The sequence below is a fragment of the Pseudorca crassidens genome, chromosome 5 (genome assembly GCF_039906515.1).
Source record: "Pseudorca crassidens isolate mPseCra1 chromosome 5, mPseCra1.hap1, whole genome shotgun sequence".
NCBI classification, from domain to species: Eukaryota; Metazoa; Chordata; class Mammalia; order Artiodactyla; family Delphinidae; genus Pseudorca; species Pseudorca crassidens.
Window position 1 is genome coordinate 16003380 of NC_090300.1, and position 23409 is coordinate 16026788.

Genomic DNA, 23409 nt, shown 5'->3' on the forward strand with positions numbered 1-23409 from the left:
TGAACTTGTTTACAAAACAGAAACAGACTCACAGATATAGAGAAGAGATTTTGTGGTTGCCAAGAGGGAGAGGGGTTGGGGGAGGGATGAATTGGGAGTTTGGGATTAGTACAGGCAAACTTTTATATAGAGAATGGATAAACAACGAGGTCCTACTATATAGCACAGGGAACTATATTCAATATCTTGTTATAAACCATAATGGAAAAGAATATGAAAAATAATGTACATATATGTATAAATGAATCACTTTGCTGTACAGCAGAAATTGACACATTATAAATCAACTATACTTCAATAAAATAAATTTTTTAAAATGGTCTGAAGCAAATATAACAAAATAACAAAGTTTGTAAAGTCTAGATAGCCACCGTTCAGTTGTTTGTAACGTTAGCCTTTCTGTTTCTCTGTGTGTTTAAAATGTTTCAGTAAAAAACCATTTCCCTATACTAAGCACTTTCAAAGCAGTTCAGCCCACGGTCTAGTAAGAGAAGTTGCAATTAAGGACAAAGAGTCTTGACATAAATGGATCCAGACAGCTCCAATGCTCCAGAGACTGTGAATTATTGTCAAAACCTGGCTGTTCATCCCCTAGATCAGAGGGCAGTTCCTCCTCAAGACCAGTCATGGTCATTTCCCAGCAAGAAAGATAGTTTGGATCTGTCAAACAGCCTTCTAATTTCTCTTAAAGTCTGGTAGAATTTCTGTGACTCACATTCTAATGTCGATTGTCTTTGATAAATGTTGCCACCCACACAGGCATGAAACTGACAATACTAAATAATATTCAGTTTCCAATAAAAATATGGGAGGCATAGATTATAAAACAAAATTCCTTAATTGAGCCAAACCAAATCGTTTTGGTGCAAAATTCTTTTTTTTTTTAATTATTTATTTATTTATGGCTGCGTTGGGTCTTTGTTGTTGTTCTAGTTGCAGAGAGCGGGGGCTACTCTTCGTTGTGGTGCACGGGCTTCTCATTGTGGTGGCTTCTCTTGTTGTGGAGCACGGTCTCTAGGCGCACAGGCTTCAGTAGTTGTGGCACGTGGGCTTCAGGAGTTGTGGCTCGCGGGCTCTAGAGCGCAGGCTCAGTAGTTGTGGGCATGGGCTTAGTTGCTCCGCAGCATGTGGGATCCTCCCGGACCAGGGCTCGAGCCCATGTCCCCTGCATTGGCAGATGGATTTTTTTTTTTTTTTTTTTTTCCTGCGGTACGCAGGCCTCTCACTGTTGTGGCCTCTCCCGTTGCAGAGCACAGGCTCTGGACGCGCAGGCTCAGCGGCCATGGCTCACGGGCCCAGCCGCTCGGCGGCACAAGGGATCTTCCCGGACCAGGGCACGAACTTGTGCCCCCTGCATTGGCAGGCGGACTCTCAACCACTGCACCACTAGGGAAGCCCAGCAGTTGGATTCTTAACCACTGCGCCACCAGGGAAGTCCCTGGTGCAAAATTCTTATTTCCTTTTTGGTTTTTTCTTACATCCAGATTCTTGTTGTTAAAAGACTTTAAAAATATATCTTTTGAGGACTTGGGAGCCAACTTGAAGAGTTGTCCCAAAGATGGGACAATTTTCATATGTGTAAGGGTAGTATCTGTAAGAGGTGTGTCAACGGAAATAAAAACTCACAACATGAGAGCTATGAGTTTCAGTTTTATGTGGGGACATACTGAGGACTATAGCCTGGGAGACAGCCTCTCAGAGAGCTCTGAAGGACCACTCAGAAGAGGTAAGGAAGGAGGTCAGCATATTTTTGATTTTGACTAAGTGGATACGTGCAACCAAGCTCACATCTCAATAGAAAGTTTCTGCTAGTCACGAGGAACAGATATCTTAGTGAATGGTTTTAGTACTTTTCTAAATATGGGAAGATGAAAGAAATTGGGTTCATAACATTTTCTCCTGAAAATATGTCACTATCTGAAGGCCTGTTCTGCCAGTTTTCCCAGAGCACAGAGTGTCTCCTTCCTGATCTCCACCTTAAACTCCTTTCAGGGTGTGTTAAAGGTCAGTGACTGCAGTGACTAATGACTTTATCCTTGTAGAACCACATGGTGAGGGACATTCTTTAGTTGGCAGAGGTCTAAACACATCAAATACATTTAAATCCATAAGTTCATTACTGCACATGCGCGCACACACACACACACACACACGCAGGTAGTTGGTTACCTTGGAAGTGTTATTCATTTGAAAATTGGTAATTAAAAGGAAAGAATTATTTATCCTGCCTTTCCTGTGTGAACTATGTTGCCAGATAAATAATAGATATGGCAAAGTTTCTCTTTATAAATGATTTCCAACAAATAAATGAGGAAGGAAAGTGAGAATGGGAATATTGTCATTTTGCAAGCCCTAAAGAATTAAATTATCTGGGCATTAGACATCCATAGCTGCTCTGGGCACAAAAAAGGGACAATCAGACATATGTGTTTCCTGATGAAATCACACTACCTGTGAAACAGTATTGCCAAAACAATCAAATCAGAATCTAAGCCTCAAGATCCAACAACAATGTACAGGGACACAGAGGGCAAAGCAACATGTTAGAAGGGGAATATAACCAGAAAATTCCAGCTGTGGGAAACTACAGGAGATATCAGCATGTTTCTATAACAAATAATTACAAGGGGAAAAAAAGAGGTGAAGAGGAAACCTGTAAGTTAGGAGTCTCAAAGACAAACTTTAAAGAAAAAACAGGCAAAACTAAATTAATGAGTTTAGTTCAGCACCCTTGGGCTAGAAAACCATCTAAAAATATGAAGAAGTAAATATCATAAAGTCAAGGTAGTGCTTACTCTTGGGATAAGGATGAGCTGAAATTGAATAGGACATATGTTAGAAAGTCTGTCTTCTGACATGAATGGTGGTTTCAAGGATGTTTGCCCTATAATAATTCATCAAGCTGTAAGGACCATCGCTTAAAGACAGAAAGCCTATAGAACATAAGTATCGAAATATAACAAGATGATGAGGGAGAATAAATAATACTGCTAATAATTTGCCTCAAGTGGAACTTCAGTAGATCTGTAAATTGTATAATTCTTACCAAAAGCTTTGACATCACATCAAGGAATTACAAAAACAGTATTAAAAAGAGGGAATATAGTGGCAATTATATTCATTTGGCTTTTAATTTGCTAGATATAAACAGCACGTATGTGTGTTATTTACCAAGAGAAGTCTGAAACCTTGTCTCTTATGTCATTTACTTTTTTTGTCATTTATTTAATTTACTTACTTTTGACTGTGTTGGGTCTTAGTTGCTGTGCACGGGCTTTCTTTAGCTGCGGCGAGCGGGGGCTACTCTTCGTTGCGGTGTGTGGGCTTCTCATTGCAGTGGCTTCTCTTGTTGCGGAGCACAGGCTCTAGGCGCACAGGCTCTAGGTGCGCAGGCTCAGTAGTTGTGGCACGCGGGCTCAGTAGTTGTGGCTCATGGGCTCTAGAGCTCAGGCTTAGTAGTTGTGGCTCTTGGGCTCTAGAGTGCAGGCTCAGTAGTCGTGGCACATGGACTTAGTTGCTCCACGGCATGTGGTATCTTCCCGACCAGGGCTCGAACCCATGTCCCCTGCATCAGCAGGTGGATTCTTCACCACTGCGCCACCAGAGAAGCCCTTTTATCATGTCATTTAAAAAGGCAAACATAAAATGGTAAATACAAACCTGTTGATATTTTAGTTAAACTGCAAAAATGCAAGAATTCCAAGCATCAGGTCATGAAAAGAATTTCAAATCGTTTTGATGCCATAGAACAAAATTAAATTCCATTTCAACATTTTAGTGTATACTTGGCATCAAAGACAAACACAGTATAATAAGTCATATTGATACCAACCAGGGTTCTTGACCTTCCCCAAACAATAGGAATCGATCAGAGGCCAGACAAGAAATTCAGGCAAGGCTTTACTGGGGCCCCTGCTTCAGCAGTGGGGAGCAGGGCGAGCTGGTTCCTTATATGGGGTGAGGGGAAGGGTGTGTCCAGGGGTCGGGCAGGAGGCGTGGCTTAGGTGGTTTGCCCACCCCTTTGGTGGTATTGAGTGCAGGGGGCATGCACAGTGCCCTGCTTTTGTTCCCAACACCCTGTTTTTGCTCCCAGCTCTTCAGAAGTAGCAGTTGGGCTTTTTTGGTCTTTTGTATCTTTTGTCCAGAATTTGCCCCAACTGGGCATGCATGCAGTTATTTTTAGTCCCTTATAGTTTCTTTGTATTTTGCTGCTCAAGGAGATGTTTGTCCAGGTGCAGCATTGCAGCACTGCGGTAAAGTGTCCCAAGTCCTAGCCTGTCTCAATATTCTAATTTATTAGCTGATAAATCACACTTATTACAGAGTTAAAAGTAAACTAAACAGCATGCATTTATTTTCAATTGGGAGATAGTCAACACTTATCTTTGTATATTACTGATATTAAGGAGTGTATTTAAAATAAACTTTATAACGCAATAGTTATATATTTTTGCTTTCATTCACTCACTTATAATATACCATAAAGATGATTTTTAAAATGATTCCAAAAAGGATCTGCAATATTATACATTTCTGTGAAAGGGGTTCCAGAGTTCCTTTTTTTTTTTGCGGTATGTGGGCCTCTCACTGTTGCGGCCCCTCCCCCTGCGGAGCACAGGCTCCGGACGCGCAGGCTCAGCGGCCATGGCTCACGGGCCCAGCTGCTCCGCAGCATGTGGGATCCTCCCAGACCGGGGCACGACCCCGTGTCCCCTGAATCGGCAGGCGGACTCTCAACCACTGCACCACCAGGGAAACCCCAGAGTTCCTTTTTTAAAGGTAGAAGTAGGAAGAAGCTGGCAAATGTTGGTCTATAGAGTAAAAACTCCTCTTGGTAGCTTGTGTGCAGGATCCTTCATTGTCTGACCCTGCCTGTGGTCTTGCTTCTTCCTGCTCCAGCTATTTTATACCCACAGACTTCTTGGGCACTAAAGCCTCCATGACACTAAAGGTCATCCGATTTTCCAAACCCACCCAAATCTTTCCACAACTCTATCCTTTGTATATCTCCTTTCCTGCCATTTTTCTCCAATTCCAACTGTCAAACTCCTATGCATACATTGGGTCCCAGTGCAAATGTTTGTTTTGTAAGCTTCCTGATTCTGCCTGATAGACTCAGTCTGTCTCTCCTCTGTGGTCCCTCAACCTGTGCCTTGGCTTCTGTGACTGCAGATACAGCACCATGTTGTAACAAATAAGACACAGGGTGTCCAATTAAATGTGACTTTTAGATAAGCAAATAAATGTTTAGTAGAAGTATATCCATGCAATAGTTGGGACACACTCACACTAAAAATGTTTATTTGTTGTTTATCTGAAATTCAAATTTAACTGGGCTCCCTGTATTTTTATTTACTAAATCTGACAATCCTAGTCTCTACCATAAGACCATAAGCAACTTAAAAGTGTATGTTTTCTATGATGCCATTTTTGTGTATGATTGTCTAAATTCTGGAAAGATACAGAAGAAACTACTAATAATAATTATCACTGAGAAGTTTAGGTCTTGGAGAAGCCGTGACTTTCTCTTCTGTACTGTTTAACTTTCTATCATTAACATGTATTAATTTTGCAATAAAAGTGCATTAAAAAAAGATCATAAGCAACTTACGAGTAGGAATAATTATTCTCTTTTTATTTATTTATTTATTCATTTATTTATTTATTCTTGGCTGCAGTGGGTCTTCATTGCTGCAAGCGGGCGTTCTCTAGTTGCAGCAAGCGGGGGCTACTCTTCGTTGCAGTGTGCAGGCTTCTCACTGTGGTGGCTTCTCTTGTTGCAGAGCATGGGCTCTAGGCATGTGGACTTCAGTAGTTGCAGTGCGAGGGCTCAGTAGTTGTGGCTTTTGGGCTCTAGAGCACCGGCTCAGTAGTTGTGATGCATGGGCTTAGTTGTTCTGTGACATATGGGGTCTTCCCAGACCAGGGCTCAAACACGTGTCCCCTGCATTGGCAGGCAGATTCTTAACCACTGAATCACCAGGGAAATCCCTATTCTTCTTATAGCTTCACAATGCCTGGCATATTTCCACAGTTTTCAGTAAATGTGCATTGAATAAATGAATGATGGAGGTGAGACTCCTTGAGAACACTTTGTGAAATCTACACCGCTGTTTGTTCAGCAAATACCCACTGAGAAGCTACAGTGTTCCATGCACTTTACTAGTAGCAGCAATAAAGCTCTTTTAAATATGTACCAACAATTTAATATACAGCTTTTAAATAATATTTCCTAGGCTTTTGACTAATGGTTTTCAGGAGGTCGAATGGTTGTGTCTAACCCTTGATCTGTACTGTTTAATTGTCCTTATTGACCATGAACCAAACAAACAAAAGACCCACTCTTGTGGAGTCTGTATTCCAGTGGAGATAGATGGTAAGAAGATAAGCAAATATCAATACATAAATAAGATAATTTCAGACAGTTATAAAAGTGTTATGAAGGCAACCAGACAGGGTAAGGTGCTGAAGAGTAACTGAAAGCTTCTCTGAGGAAGTGATATTCATGATCTCACTGATGAGAAGGATCCAGTGAGTGACAATCTGAGGAAAGAACTTCAAACCAAATGCACTGCAAGGTAATGAGAGTGAGGAAGAACCAGCTAGAAGTGTTTAAGAAATAGAACATAAGGCCTTGAGCTGCAAAGCATAACAGTGCTAGAGCTTCACAAAGGAAGGTATATGCATATGAAAACACACCCACCATCATCAGCATTCAGGCAAATGCAAATTAAGACCACAATAAGATATCACTACATGGCCACTAGAGTAACAAAAAATTAAAAATCTGACAATACCAAGTGTTGTTGAGGGTGTGGAAGAACAGAATATCTAGTACGAAGCTGGTGGGGCTGAAAATGGTAAAACGACTTTTTTTCAGCAGTTTTCTTATAAAATTAAACATACATTTACCATACAATCATATGTATGTATCTGTGAACGTGTGTATATAACAAAGAGAAATGAAAATATATATCCACAGAAATGTTCGTATTAGCTTTATTTACAATAGCAAAAAAATGGTAACAGCTCAAATCTCCAACAACAGGTGAATGGACCAACTAATTGTGGTATATTTGTACAATGGAATACAACTCAGTCATCAAAAGGAAGAAAATACTGACACACACAACAACATAGATAAATCTCAAGAACATTATGCTGAGCCAAATAAACGACACCAGAGCATATACTGCATGATTCCATTTATGTGAAACTTGGGAACAGGAAAAACTAATCTATAGTGACGGAAAACAAACAGATTATGAGGGAACTTTTTTTTTTTTTTTGCGGTACGTGGGTCTCTCACTGTTGTGGCCTCTCCCGTTGCGGAGCCCAGGCTCCGGACGCGCAGGCTCAGTGACCATGGCTCACGGGTCCAGCCGCTCCGCAGCATGTGGGAGCTTCCCGGACCGGGGCACGAACCTGTGTCCCCTGCATCTGCAGGTGGACTCTCAACCACTGTGCCACCAGGGAAGCCCATGAGGGAACTTTGTGACGTGATGGAAATATTCTCTATCTTGATTGTTGTGGTGGTTATAGCGTTGTATACATTTGTCAAAACCCATCAAACTTACATTCAATATGGGTGCATTTTATGATACATGAATTACAGTTCAGTAAAGTCAATATTTTTTAAAAGTACCGGAAGAAATTATGTATTAAAAAATGCTAAAAGGATTCAGGATTTAGGACAGGGGGAAAAATTAGCATGCTACAATCCCCAGAGAGGGCTTCCTGGAAGAAGGATTTTGAGAAGAGAGAAGGCAGCCCAGGGAGAAGAAACCACAGGAGCAAAGCAGAAGATTAGGGAATTCACGCAATGAGAAAAAAGAAACATCATTACTATGTTTTGAAGATAATTTTTTGACAAAGTAATATTGCTGAGGATTTGGCTTTTATTATTTTCTCACCATTGTTTAGCAGCAATAAAGCAAGTTTAAAAATGCACCAATGATTAAATATTGCAGCTTTTAAGCCCAATATTTTGTCTAATGAATTTGCAGGAGGTTGAATGGTTGTGTCTAGTCCTTGACCTACACTGTTTAATTATCCTTTTCGACTGACTCATGAAATTCCATCGTGCGCAGTGCTGTGCTATTAATGAGCTTTCTTCCTTTCGTAAAATTGAGTGCGCTCTGCCTTTCCTTCTGGCTCGTGATCAAGAATTGGGCTGCACCTTCTCCCGCGACCTGAGACAGAAACCTAGCAAGATAGACAACCATGAAAACAGCATCTTGATATTCTATCAGAAATCTGCACAAACACCTCTCATATGAGATTTTTTTTTTTTAACTGCACAATGAAACCAGATTCCAGAATCAGGGCCAACCACACCAGCAGGAAGAGAGGTGGCTGAGATGGGGTGATTTCTAGACATTTGGAAGAACAGGCTGTCTCTTAAAATGTATCCATCCTGCTGACTGGTGGCCAAGAATCTACAAGAAAGTGCCATTCCTGTAGCTTGAGGCATTTTTAAAATAGATGATCTTTAAGGTTCCTTTAACATTCTAAATCAGCACTTGAAAACTCAAGGTTCATGTGCTAAAACAGACCTGTATATATGTTTTATTCAGACTTCCTAGTGTTAAATTTATGTGTGTGTGTGTGTATATTTTTATGGATATATATGTATATATACTCAGAAAAAGTTTAAAATACTAAATGGTAGTATCCTCTGTAGCTCACCCATCCAGGTTAACTCTTCCTTTCACTATCTTTGTTTCTTTTTTTAAATAGTTCTGTTAATAGAAAACTGATAATATAAATGATTCTTGCCCAGAGAAATGCAAAATAATTGTATCCAGTGAAATGTATTAATTATACATAGATGAACAAATAGATCCATTTTGTGGATAGATCTGTTTTGCATCTACTTGGAAATTCATTGCAGAGTTCTTTATTCCCTTTAACCTCTGCTGTTTGAACTGCTTGTAATGTCTTACTGGGTACCTCATTAATGAGGACAAATGGACAAAGTGTTTGACACATGTACAGAGTTGATTTTACTTTTTCTTAAAAAGTATCTTTTAAATGTACATAATTTTGGATCTCAAGAGGAGACAGTTGAGTGAATCATTACACTGTTGTAGTTCATGATGCATTGTCATCTTTGATTCTTGCAAGTTCCCCTTTTTGTTTCCATAATTTCCTTTTATCCCCATACTTCACTCCCATTCCTCTCCTACCCCCTCCATGGACAACTATTTTAATATATATACCACATAGGTTTTTCTTTGAATGTGTTCATATGTTTTTAAATTGAGGTTAAGATATATATATATATATATATATAATGAAAAAGTATATTAATCTTAGGTATAGAGCTCAATGAATCTCCATGTAATCACCACCCAGACATAGAATATTTCCAATGCCCCATAAGAAACATTTCGAGGCAATACCATGACTATCACCTTCTCCTCCCCTCACAGGGGCCAGGTTTCTGGCACCTATCTCTATAGCTTAGCCTATTCTTGAACTTTTAGTATGCTCTTGAACATACCACACAGTATGTTCTCTTCTGCATCTGCCTTATTTCACTCACCATTATGCCTGTAAAGTTCATGCATATTATTGTGTGTAATCATTTATTCACTTTTTATTGCTGAGTAGTATTCATTTTATAAATATACCACAATTTATCCATTGTCTTGTTGAAGGTGAGAACCCAAACCATCTACGTTCAGCTACATCACCGTCTACGTTAACACGACTTAACTATTCCACTAGCTTCATCAGTATAATTTTACTGCTTTAGGAAACTCTTGTTCAGGAAGATAAAGGTTGCAAACCACTTTTTTACTCATTCTGGGAACTTCCTGAAAGAAACTCTTCAAACAATAATTTACACTCCTAGTCCCTTTAAACCCTTGTCTTGCCTGTCTGTGTCCATCAGTCCTAAGCTATTATCATTACCCTTCCCAGGTCCTAACCACGACTCACTCCCCAAAATTTCAATAAATATAGACTTCACCCTTCCCGCCCTGAGACAGTACAAAGATGTTATCAAGGTAGCTCTTTTTTTTTTTTTTTTTTTTTTTGCGGTACGCGGGTCTCTCACCGCTGTGGCCTCTCCCGCTGCGGAGCACAGGCTCCGGACGCGCAGGCTCAGCGGCCATGGCCCACGGGCCCAGCCGCTCCGCGGCATGTGGGATCTTCCCGGACCGAGGCACGAACCCGTGTCCCCTGCATCGGCAGGCGAACGCTCAACCACTGCGCCACCAGGGAAGCCCTCAAGGTAGCTCTTGACTCAGTTTTGTCTCATCAGTGGGTGATTTTGGTGCTAATTTAGGAGCCAGCACTCAACAAAGGGCATTTGGCTTGTTTCTCCTGTTTGGCTTTTTACAAATAAAGCTGCTTTGAACATTCTTGTATAGGATTTTTAATGGATATGTCCACTCATTTCTCTTAGGTTGATAGCTAGGAGTGGGTTTGTGTGTGTATAGTCTAATTGATCTAAATTTAAAAAATTTTAATTTTTATATATATATATAACTTTTAAAATTTGGAGATTTCACATAAAACTGAGCTTTTCAGCTTCTCTTGAAAAACAAAACGACCTGGCAATACTGGGTTAGCATCCCCTTCCTGTCACATTTGACTGGAGCTGAGGAGGAGCTATCCACCCCATCTCCTCATTTTTTTTTTTTGCTTGTTTTTTGCGGTATGCGGACCTCTCACTGTTGTGGCCTCTCCCGTTGCGGAGCACAGGCTCTGGACGCTCAGGCTCAGCGGCCATGGCTCACGGGCCCAGCCGCTCCGCGGCATGTGGGATCTTCCTGGACCGGGGCACGAACCCGTGTCCCCTGCATCGGCAGGCAGATTCTCAACCACTGCGCCACCAGGGAAGCCCTCCATCTCCTCATTTAAGTCACCTGTCTGTCCATGGGAATCTTAGTTGGGATCCTCTGTGCTAACCACAGGCTTGGGAAGGGTACCTCTTTAAGCTCTTATGAGTTCTACTACACATAACCAAGAGCAGGTTTTACTGGAGCGGAATAGACCACCAGAGTCTGAGGGAAAAGGCCCCCTCTGCCAGTGATGTTGGGAGACAGCAAGGGAAGAGAGCCAAGACAGCTTGGGACATCTCAACCTATTTTGCAATTCAATCTAGAGCCAATGCTCTCCAGAAAGAGATGCACTGGTAAAATGAGAAGCATGATTACTGAAAAAGACCCAAGTCAGTCTCCCTTACTAATTAACATCATAAGTAGCATTTATGGAACACTTTTTTTGCATTTAGGGTGTTGCAGATGCAAAGAAGAATTAAAATAGCTCCCCACTGCTGAACCAAAAGAATTTAATCCAGAGTTCTATGTCATAAAAGGAAATTAGTCATTAAAGACTAATAATACAGCTCCTCTATTATTTTGGTGGGTATAGGAACAGAGCAGAACAGAAATCAAATGCACTTCCACACACAATTAATGGAGCCCACTGACTCCAAGGGCTGGACAATATTTTTTGCTAATTGAAAAAAACTTTCTTTCCTCAGAAAAGGCTGTTTTCCCAGTCTGCCAAGAGAATGTCTATGTTTGGGATATCTATCTGTACTTGGTATAACAGGCCTGTTAATGAAAAGGAAGTGGTCTGTCTTGTACCTCACACAGGGAGCTGCCAAAAGGAAGCATTCCTACCCATCACCCCTTCATCGAGAGGAGGAAGAAATTGACTCTTCACCTTCTTTCCCTATAAAGTTGTACCTCTCGTAAATGAAATTTGCCTCTACCTGCTTGGCCTGGTCTGATGGTCTTCGGACAATTGAATGATCTAACGGGCAAAAAAAGAAGGCTTGCATCTGCGGCAACATGGATGGACCTAGAGATGATCATACTAAGTGAAGTAAGTCAGAAAGAGAAAGACAAATACCATATGATATGACATATATGGAATTTAAAATATGACACAAATGAATTTATCTATGAAACAGAAACAGACTCAGAGACATAGAGAACAGACTTGTGGTTGCCAAGGGGGAAGAGGGGTAGGGGAGGGATAGATTGGGAGTTTGGGATTAGCAGATTCAAACTATTACATAGAGAATGGATAAACAACAAGGTCTTACTATATAGCACAGGGAGCTATGTTCAATATCCTGTGATAAACCATAATGGAAAAGAATATGAAAAAGGATGTGTTGTGTGTGTGTGTGTGTGTGTGTGTGTGTGTGTGTAATCACTTTGCTGTACAGCAGAAATTAACACATTGTAAACTATACTTCAATGAAATAAATTTTTTTTAAAGTAAGCAATTAGCCATCATCAAAAAATCTACAAACAATAAATGCTGGAGAGGGTGTGGACAAAAGGGAACCCTCCTGCACTGCTGGTGGGAATGTAAACTGATACAGCCACTATGGAGAACAGTATGGAGGTTCCTCAAAAAAAACAGACATAGAACTACCATATGACCCAGCAATCCCACTACTGGGCATATACCCTGAGAAACCATAATTCAAAAAGGGTCACATACCACAATGTTCATTGCAGCTCTATTTACAATAGCCAAGATATGGAAGCAACCTAAGTGTCCATCGACAGATGAATGGATAAAGAAGATGTGGCACATATATACAATGGAATATTACTCAGCCATAAAAAGAAACGAAATTGAGTTATTTGTAGTGAGGTGGATGGACCTAGAGTCTGTCATGCAGAGTGAACTAAGTCAGAAAGAGAAAAACAAATACCATATGCTAACACATATATATGGAATCTAAAAAAAAAAAAAAAAAATTGGTCATGAAGAACATAGGCACAGGACAGGAATAAAGACCCATACCTACTAGAGAATGGACGTGAGGACACAGGGAGGGGGAAGGGTAACCTGGGACAGAGTGAGAGAATGGCATGTACATATATATACTACCAAATGTAAAATCAATAGCTAGTAGGAAGCAGCCACATAGCACAGGGAGATCAGCTCAGTGCTTTGTGACCACCTAGAGGGGTGGGATAGGGAGTGGGGGAGGAAGGCGCAAGAGGGAGGAGGTATGGGGATATATGTATACGTATAGCTGATTCACTTTGTTATACAGCAGCAACTAACACACCATTGTAAAGCAATTATACTCCAATAAAGATGTTAAAAAAAAAAGTAGGAGATTAAAAAAAAAGGAAGGCTTAAACCACCCAATCCTCATGCCAGTTCAGCCCATCATGTGCCTGAAACTCAGAAACACCTGCACCACACACAGAAGGACGAGGGTGGCTAACAGAACAGAAGGAAAGACTTGGGATGCTGGGGGCAGCTCTCATAGTGTGGAATCTTCTGCTTGTCCCTGTAGCTGAAATGATAGTGCCTTCTGAAAGGGGAAGGGAGGGAGATCATGCATCTGGGTTTGTTGCATTTGTATTGTTTAAGAGCTAAATAAATCATACCCAGCATCATTTGTCAAAGAGTTTGATGTGAATCAAATGTCCATCAGATGTCAACGGTGAAGATAGATAAATGAGAGAGCTTTTGGTGCCAAGCTAATTGTTAGCTGCCTAAAATAACCTGGGGGTTTGCAGGTAGCACTTCACTTGCAGGCTTTCAAAGTGTGTGATCCTCAGTTCTTCAGGCCAGAGCCTGCTGCTTTTAGCCCTCTCCCCAGAACAGGACCATGCTACAAAAGTGCTGGAACTGATGTCCTCTCTGCCTCTCTTTTTCTATTCCCCTGCTGTGCCTTCCCAGGTTCCTGCTGTGCCCATCCAATCTCCAGCTTCAGCCAATCAGTCAAACTGGACCCTCATATTTCAGCTCACAGACTTGTCTTCTAGATCATCATCATCTGCTTTGTCCTGGATTCAGGTTCTAAGAATGTCTACCAGTCAGCCAGACCTCCCTGGATCTCCCCTTGAGAATTGTCTCAGTCAGCAGCCAAGTCAAGCTTCCTACTTCCCATGGAGATCTTGGAAAATTTTTAAATGAACAGCATCTCAAGATAGCTCTCCAACCTAAATCAGAAGTCCATGGTCCTTTACATATTTTTGCTGTTGCTTAAAAACTTTATCGGCTACATTTTTTATGCCAAGCAAAGTGCTAAATGTTGGTTTGGGCATTATCTCATTGAATTGGCATTTCCATGTTTCTAGGGATGTATCCTCAACAAACTAATGTTTGGAATAGTTCAGAAGGTTGCAATGATGGAATCACTTACATTTTTAAAATGTAAAGTATAAGCCAATTTCCTAAGCTACCTCAGTCATCAGCTGCAGTGGACTAAAATCAAGCGAGGCCTTCACAGATGAATTTGTGGGAAAAGTTAAGGATATAAAACACATTTAGGAGATATTAGAAAGGCATCATAGAGAGAGTTAGGTTTAATGCCCTCCATTTTCTGTGTAATAACCTGTAGTTGCAGCCCCTCAAAACTCATCAGTTTCAGCAGGACAAGATAATTCTCAAGGTCATAACCACCCAAACGGTTACATTGCGTGCTGCAGTTTAATAAGTTCATCCCCCTCAGTCTCCCTGTGGAGTCAGCATACTAACCCACGTGTAGAGGCGCTGGATGAAGCCACCTTCCGGACTAAGCAACCCCATGGAGAGAGGAGACTTGGGTGCTACCATGGTCTCTCCCATGACTAACTCTGAGACCTTATGAAAGTCACAACTTGTTGGAACATCTTTTCAAAATCTGTAAAGTTAAGGGAGGGACCCAAAACTCTAAGTCTTTTTAGATCTGACTTTCCACGATGCCATTAATCTTCCATCACACAAGTTATATAGTCACCAAACTGAAATGCCTAAAGGGGCCAGGCCAAATAAATGAAGTGCCAAATATGGTGGTGAAGACAAGGGTGGGTATTGGGAAAAGAAGACGTTAATACCAACTCCCATGATCTCCATTACATTTTCCATCCTTAGACATGAACAACTGATGTTTTCTCATCTTGTATAAAGTGCTAAGTAAACATAACCTCAAGTCAGGGTCCCTGACGCCAGTACCCCACTTCCAACCACAGTGTCGTGCCCAAGACCCTCCATTATAGAAACCTTGGAGCTGCAGCTACCAAGGGCAAGTATTGGGCTTTGGCAAACTGGAGAGCATGTAGCCCATCTGTAATGGACCCTTGCTGGCACTCTAACAGGAACACTCAGATCACTTTTACCAGCTCTGTGTGCCCATCTCCCAACTCCTACATGCTTTGCTATTAGTGTTTCACCTCTGTGACCTTCAGAGGTTTGTTCTTGGGCCTTAGGGTTAATCCCTGATAAGGACAGGAGAAGTGCCTAGAGATGATGGCCTCCCCTCTTCCTGGTCATCTGTAGCCAATGGGGTGGGTTGTAGAAAAGCCCACATCCTGTACCTCTAAGAAGTATAAACCCTAGGTGGAGAAAACATCAGTTATGCTCTAGTGTTCCCTGCAGGATCAGGCTGAGTCTGGGTGTCACCTGAAATCACACCCTGCCTTGGCTTCTTCTACTACCTTATTCTGCTTCCTGACCCCTTTATCAGTTTCTGTTGGAAGCACTCATGTACCCAAATCCTTGGCTAAGACACTGCTTCTGGGAAAACCCACCCTACGATATTATCTAAATGCATTCACGTGCATCTTTTTTAAAAGGTTATTTTTCTGTCAGACAAAGTCTATCAGAAAACCAGAGTTAGCCAGTGAACCACCAGTCTGCAATCTCTGGCTTAATCTAAGTTTTACTCCCAGTCTAGTGAAGAAAGCAGAGACTTAGAAAGGGTGCCGGGGAATTTGACAAAGATGCTGAGAGACTCCAGAGACCTGTGTGTATAATCCTCAGCTGTTATAAGCTCTGAGTTTTCCTAATGCACTTGCTTCTTTCTGCTCTATATATCAACACTGGCTATAAAGATTAGAGAACAGGAACAGAGTGGCTAATTCTTGGGCTGGTTTATGATGCAGAGTGGAAATCACTTACTCTTTCCATATTTTAAAGACTCCCTAGTGTTTTTTGTACTAATAATGCCTAACATTTGTTTAGGGTCATACGGTCTTCAAAGTGCTTTCCAGTGCATGATCTTATGTGATTCCTACTATATCTCTGTATTATTATCCTATTTCACAGATGAGGAAACTGAAGTTCTGAAAGTTGCAAATTAGACAAATATGACTCTAAAATATGGATGTTTTTCTAGCATACAGAGAGTTGGTGAATGATCTATTATCTTAGAAAATTGGTGATTCCAAACCAGATAGTTATTAATAGGAGAAAAGCATGTGAAAATGGAGATAAACAGAAAATCAGAAGAGAATATGCAATGAGAAAATAGGATGTTTGTAGGAGAAACCAAACTAGTTGATATTATGAAGAGTTGGGAAAATAAGCAAAATGGAGAGAAGATAGAAAATGATGTGATTCCAAAGAAAGGTCGAAAGGTAGAGAGAGGAAAGTTTGGTGGAGGGGGTAAAGACCCAGCAAGAAAAAAGGTCAGAACTAAGGCTGGTGGGTCACTTTTGAGGATAACAAAGGGCCATAATCAATACAGACTCATTATGTTACCTGAAAACTGCATTTGCCTCCTGGTGGGTACTGAGCCAAAAGACACAGCCAAGCCAAAGAGCAGGAGAAAGAAGGATTTATTACTTGCAGCAAGTAAAGAGAACACCAGGGATCTTCCCAAAGCAGTGTCTCCCCAAACAGCAAAATTGGGGAAGTTTTAAGCTAAGGGTGCATGCATATCCATGAAGGGGCTTGAGCAGAAGAGAATTCAGCATAGAATTGGGGCAAAGGTCGACAGAGTCCAAGCTTTAGTTGATTGAAGTCACGAGGCTCAGAAAATGTCATCATCATCCCTTAGGTTCCAGTTGATCTGGTGGTTAAGCTTCAGACTAATTTTTACCATTGAAACAGAACTGGGAGCCTTTATACATGATTTTTATCTTTGCTACTGTTACTTCTCTTGCCTGGTAACAGTTGTTTGTTCTTTTGTTCCCTTAAGATCATTAATTACTGAGACCTGTGCAAGGGTAAGCACTGTGGCCAGGCTTAGGACCCAAAATAGCTTAGGCCAAAACTGGCTTTTCCTATGGCAAGAAAGCTGTGCCTGGTTCTCTTTCTCTGGGGACCCTCTACCCTATCTGCTTACAACTAGGCAGACAAGACATCAAGAATTTCCCAGCATAAGCATGAAAGAATTCTGGAGAGCTGTCGTCCATCTCTGGGAAAGATAGATGCTAACAAACTGGGCAACGACTGGGCCAAGTCAGGTACAGAGAGGCCTGGTGATGGGACACAGGCAGAAGTAAGCAGCAGAGTCTGCAAGGTGGTAAGGAGGTGAAGACTGCTTAGCAAGCTAGGATCAGGCAGCTCCCACATCAGGACCTGGGGATTTTATCCCAGACATCAGTTCCAAAGGATTAGCTATATTCGACAAAGACCATAGCTTGGGAAAGTAAGTGGTGACATTGATCAAGATACTGACCTGATCATGGAAACTGAGGTCCAAGGCAAAACTGCAGCTTTGACACGTTGCTGATCTGGCTTTAGAATTGTTCCTATTTGCTGGTCAGTATGATTCTCAATGCTGAGGTCAGCTGTGAGACCATGGAACACGGTGGTTTAAAGTATAAACTCCCAGAGCTAGTCTTCCTGGGCTCAAATCCTGGTTCTGCCACTTGCTAGCTGTATGCTCTTGGACAAATTCATCAGTCTCCCCATCTGTGAATTGGGGCTAATAATAGTATCTACTTCATAGGGTTATTAGGAGGATTGAGTTAATACATGCGAAGAGGCTGGAGTGGTTCATGTATGGTAAAGATTATGTAAGTGTTAGTTAGGGTGGAGGCTGTAAGTAGTATGGGGGGAGGGGCTACATGACCAGAAAATCAGGCAAGTTATTTCAAATCGGGAGCTAGGAAAAACGCTTAAGAGCAGAACTAATATAGTATCTTACCAAAGGCTGTTGGGTGTCTTCAGAAAAGGACTGTGGACATTGTGATAAAAAATCAGTCAGATTTGATAGTTTCATTTTTCTTTGTGGCCTTGAATCCTCACTATTTGAGAAAACATTCTCATCTTTCAAGTCTTAAAAAGGTCAGAAACTCGGCCATGAGCCTGCACTTTGTCAGCCCTGGCTCTTTATTTATTCTATGCAAACACAAAGAACTTCAATTCTGTTAATACCATGAGTCTCACAAACCAGGACATTTTCTGTAACCTGTCCTGAGTCCTACAAGCTCCCACCTGGAACTAGAAAAGCCTCTCATTTGGGAAAGGATGGAAATGTGATTTCAGTGGTGTTTGTTGTTTTCACTGGGAAACAATGGAGACAGCTTTTGTTATGTCAAAGTAGCTTCAAAGAAATGAAAAGAGTGAGCTAAATTATCATTACATATGTGCATAAATTAATTACAAAAGCTTTTGGTCATGAGCTTTCATGGAAGGAGAAAAAGAAAGCCTTCCCATGCTTTAGCTTTAAGAGAAGACTGGTAAGAAGCACAGTAGTGACAGAGACACTGAAACATCCAGCAATAGCAGGACATTAGGAACCACACAGGATTAGGATCTTACATTCACCCAGCACTGATTTTTGAAGCCCATGGCATGTGATAAACTATGCTAATCACATATACACCACACATAATTTTTCCTACCATAGACATATTTCAAATGCTCACATCACAAGCTATTTGAAGGAGAATTAGTTAATGGTTCAGTTTTTCTATTACTGACATAATATGGCAATAGCCAGCCATGCATAAAGTTGAATTCAAATATAAATTTTCTAAGAGTTCTGGGAGTTGCAAGTTTTATTTCTATAGATATTTAGCACATTCTTAAAATGAGCTGTGACTGCGGTGATGGTCTTAGTAGAATTCCCCTAAAACCTTTTATTTTTTTTCCAGACAGTCCAGGTTCTGGCTAACACTGGAAGGGCAGAGAGCTAAATGAGAGGTAGCAAACTCATTTGCTGAAACGTTTTCCATCTGAAAGATAATGACATGAGAGCCCAACGTGGGAAGGGGGTTTGAAGATAAGCTAAAAACCAATCTGTGCTCCTGCTGAGATTTGTAGGATACAATATGATTTGAAGATAAGCCAGTCAGCCACAATCCTCAGTAAACATTTCCAGAGGATCTACTGCACAAAGGGCAGGATATTAGATGTGATAGGAAATCCAAAATAACTCACAACTGCTGCTCCTGAGGATACTTACAGCCCATTTGGAGGTGAAGAAAAACACTTGAAAATGAGATAAACCTTCAGAATGGATGGCCACCATGTAACTTTTAGGACATCTTCTTGTTGCAGTAAGAGAAAACCACTTGAACAATAGAGGGTATTTGGGCTTGTATACCTGCAAAGTCCAAAGGTCGGGGGGCTACTGTTGGTTTGACTGGTCAGTGCTGCAATGTCATCAGGGTCCTAATTTCTTCTGGCCTCTCTCCACTCTTCGTCTCTTAGGCTGGCTTCTCTCATAATACTGAGATTGTTGCCACAGTTCCAGGCTTCCCATATGAACGTCACAATGAACTTTTTAAAAAAAGAATGTTTGCGGTGCGCGGGCCTCTCACTGCTGTGGCCTCTCCCGCTGCGGAGCACAGACTCCGGATACGCAAGCCCAGCGGCCATGGCCCACGGGCCCAGCCGCTCCGCGGCACGTGGAATCTAGCCCCACCGGGGCACGAACCCGCGTCCCCTGCATCGACAGGCGGACTCTCAACCACTGCGCCACCAGGGAAGCCCGAAAAACAATGTTTTTAATTGAAGTATAGTTGATTTACCATGTCGTGTTAGTTTCAGATGTACAGTACGGTGATTCAGTTTTATATATATATATATACACATATATATTTAAAATATATTATATATATTTTATATATTGTAGTGTATACAATGACCATTCTTGAAGAAAGAGGTTATTTCCCAGCAATTCAAGCAAGAGTCCTAAACTTCACTCTGATTAGACATGTTAACTCCCAGGACTGCCTGGGTGATGGATACGTTCATTATCATAAGGCAATTGCAAATCCACTCCCAGAACTAAGGAAAGAGGGAGCTTCCCTCCCCAAAATTTTCAGGCTGCTTGAATGAGGGTTAGATAAGCAAAAGAGAATCTGGACACTGCTAAGAAGGGGGGAAGGGAAATGGACATTGTGTAGGCAACTGCTCATATCCACCCAGGAAATTCTGAAATCTCTCTTAGAATTGGTTCTAACACAACAAGGATCTACTATATAGCACAGGGAACTATATTCAATATGTTGTGATAAACTATAATGGAAAAGAATCTGAAAAATAACATATATTTTATATATATATACATATATATATAAAACTGAATCACTTTGCTGTACACCTGAAACTAACACAATGTTGTAAATCAACTATACTTCAATTAAAAAGAAAAAAAAAAAAGAATTGGTTCTAACATTTCACAGTTAAAATGGTAGTCATTTTGTTGACCCTAAATCACTTGTTGCTATTTAAGCTAATTTATTTTTCTGGAAAATATATCTGGAAAGATGTGAACTCCTGTTTTCCCCTCCTAACACCCCTCATGTATCTGAAGAGGGCTATGAGATAACGCAAGCAGTTGTCACACATTCATTTCAAATAATTTGAGTTCCTCTCATTTCTTAAACCTGCTTGAGAATTACCTATTTATCTACTTCAGGACTTTTATTTCTCTTCTCTGGATGTTCTTAAGTGTTTCAGAATGTCTTGTTAAAGTAGAGGAACAAGCTCATTGGGTAACCCAATGCTTGCTATCGCTACCATTAATTGAGAACCTATTATGTGCCAGTAAGGTATATGTAGTTTTCATTCTTTAGCTAATTTAATACTCACAACAACGCAATGAGATATGTGATATTACTTATATTTTAAAGTTTAGGAAACTGAAGTTCAAAGAGGTTAAGTTACTTGCCCTAAAGCATGGCATAGCAGGGACTGAATTAGAACCCAGTATTCTGTGATTCCAAGGCCTACTTTCCTTCCATTAAGCCAAACAGCCTCTAAAACACTGATGGTCTAAGCTTGAGCAATGCGGAGTATAATTGGTGAATAAAAATTATTCTGCACATTATTTAAATATAAAGTAAGTATAAATGTCAGCACCAGCACTTGTAAGCCTGTCACTTGAGAATTATTCCAAGGTTAACATATTAAGACAAACTATCCTTCTTCAGTATTCAGACTGTGACCCTCAGATCACTTAATTCTGCTCTATAGCTAAGTTTATGAAGTGATATGGGTCAAATGCATTACAATATAGAAATGATTTGCATATGCTAATAAAATTTTTATAACACCACCTCAAGTCTTGCTGATTAACTGATTTTAGACAAGGTTACGTAGATTTCAAAATACAGGAAAATGAATACCTTTTGCTTTCAAAGTCAATAGAGATTCACTAAATAAAGCAGTATTGGAAGGGGTTAAAAGGAAAAAAAAGTGCAAACAATTATGTAAGGTTGAGTTTAAGAGACAAAGGGCCTCAATTAAAGCCATGCCCCAAAAAGTAATTAGGCTGCACACCATTGTCAGAATGAACTGGAACAAGAAAAATGAAAAATCTGGTCTCGAAAAGAGAGGGAAACCCCAAGGTGCTGTCACCCGACATTAGCACAAAATTATCCTCTTGGTGACACTTTTTTTCTTCTCTCTTTGGGTGGAATGCATTCACACATTTGCAAATGTTTCTGACAGTCTTAAACTGGTCTTTCTTCTAACAATCAAAGCTCTCATTACATTTCCGAAGCCTTTCTGATCTCTTTTTTTCTAAAACCACCAGCAGAATATAGAGTCAGTAAGACCCTGAGACCTGAGAAACCCTGAGAAAAACATTTGGCCATGGTACAGTTTTAGAAGAAAAAGAAGCTTTACCCTATATTACATGGAGATACCCAACTAATTCAATTCAAATATTGTGATTTACTGGGAACATTTTCATTCACTAAAAGAAATTTTTAAATTTTTCCACTCGCTCTAACATATTTTTCTGGACCATGAATTTCAGCTAACATAAAACTTTCTCTGTATTTTGATATTTTCTTAGGACTAATTCCCAAATATTCCACTATAATTTATTTCAAATGTGCCTGATTCAGGTAGTCACTACCAAAAATGTCTTCAAAATTAGCACAATAGCTTTAATTTAAAGTTCACTATCTTGAAATAAAATGATAGTCATCCTGTTTTTTTATCTTTTTACCTAGTAGTTTTGATAGATTTCAATGAAGCTTGGAATGTATATATAAAAACATAATGTAAGCCACAAGTATAATTAAAATATTTCCAATAGCCATCTTTAAAAAGCCAAATAATTAGGTGAAATTAATTTTAATAATATATTTTATTTAACCCCATATATTCAAACGATTATCATTTCAACATGTAATGAATATGAAATATTAATAAGGTATCATACATTCTTTTCTTCATAACAAGTCTTCAAAATCCATTGTGTATCTTACACTTACAGTACATCTTAATTCAGATGCTGATTTCATAAAAAATTCTTTTTTTTTTTAAATTTATTTATTTTAATTTATTTAGTTTTGGCTGTGTTTGGTCTTTGTTTCTGTGCGAGGGCTTTCTCTAGTTGCAGCGAGCAGGGGCCACTCTTCATTGCGGTGCATGGGCCTCTCACTGTCGCGGCCTCTCTTGTTGCGGAGCACAGGCTCCAGACACGCAGGCTCAGTAGTTATGGCACACGGGCCTAGTTGCTCCGCGGCATGTGGGATCTTCCCGGACCAGGGCTCGAACCCGTGTCCCCTGCATTGGCAGGCGGATTCTTAACCACTGCACTACCAGGGAAGCCTCCATAAAAAATTCTTGATCTGTATTTATATTACATAAAATTTACAGTTAAAAAAAGTAAATTTAGATACTCCAGTTGTTCAAAACTTACTTAAGAGTTTTCCAATAGCATAATTGAGTATTCATGTTTAAATTTAAATTAATAAATATTAAATAAAACTAAAAATTCAGTTCCTTTGTTGCACTAGCCATATTCCACTGTGACTATTGTACTGGACAGCACAATATAGATAGAGGTCTTATAAGTATGGTTTTTCTGTGTAAGGTCTACAGTACACAGAGCCAGTAACATTTATTTCTGCTCAGAAAAAAAAAAATCTGTATTGACTTTCTTGAAAGCATTTTCCCTCTCTCCCAACAAGGAAAATCATTCAATCATTTGCATTCATTCTGGAGAAAATGGCTACAATAATTGGAGTGCCAAACTCTTCTTAAAGAATTGACTAGATGAATAGTCGCTAAAATAAGATTTTTGTGAATAAAATGTTCCCATATGAAAAGAAAATGAGCTCTTTTAGAAGCTTAAATCCAATTAACTGTTTTTATAGCACCAGCTGGTTCTTTGGAGTGGAAAGAAATAACACCTCTCAGGAGTGAACATTTATTTCACTTCCAGTCAGAAACTCAGTCACCCCAATTCCCTAAGAGATCAGGCTACCTGTTAGACAATATTTATGGTAATTA